This window comes from Moschus berezovskii, chromosome 4 (assembly GCF_049115385.1).
Source record: "Moschus berezovskii isolate FMDL1 chromosome 4, NW_MosBer_1.0, whole genome shotgun sequence".
Classification (NCBI taxonomy): domain Eukaryota; kingdom Metazoa; phylum Chordata; class Mammalia; order Artiodactyla; family Moschidae; genus Moschus; species Moschus berezovskii.
Genome location: NC_142463.1, coordinates 58,779,318 through 58,780,432, shown reverse-complemented (window position 1 = coordinate 58,780,432; position 1,115 = coordinate 58,779,318). Strand labels below are relative to the sequence as shown.

The following is a 1,115-nucleotide window of genomic DNA, read 5'->3' as shown; positions in this document are numbered from 1 at the left end:
TATTAAACACAATTTTTTTTTTCATTTTGGAGTTCTTCTGTGTTTTTCTTTATATTCCAAAATATATACTATAGTCTTGGATTTCTTCCATAAAATAAAAAAATAATGTTTTAAAAGACAGTAGTTGTCAAACCCTTAGTTCATTTAGTCTAAGGTCTTCATAAAACAGATATGACTGCAAAGCTTGATCAACATCAAAGACACTAATACTTTCTCAAAGTCTTAATTTCACTTATTATTATGTTTTCTTATATCATGCATTTATTTAAACACTTGTGAAATGACATATTTTTGAGCCATACTTCAAATTACTGGCAATGTCAGTCTATGAAAAAGACAGGTATTTTTCCCCCCATGAAGTGAGATAATTTTCAATCTGCCATAACATGTGCTTACACTTCCTCACTTTGAAAACATAGCATTCAAGTTAAGTTGGGGAAGATTATTCCTTTTTGACTTTTACAACTTTTATGCTGCTGCCAGAAGTCTTCTCGGCATTTACTTTGAATTCTGTCTTCACTGTGTCTCTCATGGCTTTTGCACAGATCTGGGAGTACCTGAGGTAGCAGAGTCCAATCTGTTGCCAATACGCTGCCATGATGTTACAAGAATGGAGCGTCTCCAGCCAAATCGCAAAGATGAGGTCGATGTCAGCTCAGTGTGCAGCCTAGCTTGGGAAATGATATCTTTAGCTCTAGTACTTGAATATGTAAAATAAAGGATATAAAGCGCTTGGGGAAATTTATTCTGTTAACTTCCTATTACATTTTCTTGTTGTTTACTATTAGTCATGAATTCTGCTACTTCATAATTACGCTACATTTTCAGGTCAAGAGTGATAATTTATTTGAAACAACTCACATTTTACCCTCCACATTTTCTTATTCCAAGATTTGGGGATGTTAAAGAAGGTATGCACAAGCCCCTCATAGACAATTTCCTTTTAGGTTAGAGACTGCCCAGTCTGATATTTAATCAGCCTACAGCTCACTCAGCTGGAATTCTCAGGGAGGCTGGAATTATGCTTTGTGTTCTCTCTTCTATATCTGTCAACTCACTCTGTGTAAGGCACTTAGCACTGACTCCATAGAATGGAAGCTTCCAGTTTGCTGGCT

General features: G+C 35.6%; 1 pseudogene; it reads right to left on the bottom strand.

The window, feature by feature from the left end:
- Positions 1-442: 442 nt before the first annotated feature.
- On the bottom strand, positions 443-598 carry LOC148778053 (ATP synthase F(1) complex subunit epsilon, mitochondrial pseudogene; annotated as a pseudogene).
- Between the last annotated feature and the right edge of the window lie 517 nt (positions 599-1,115).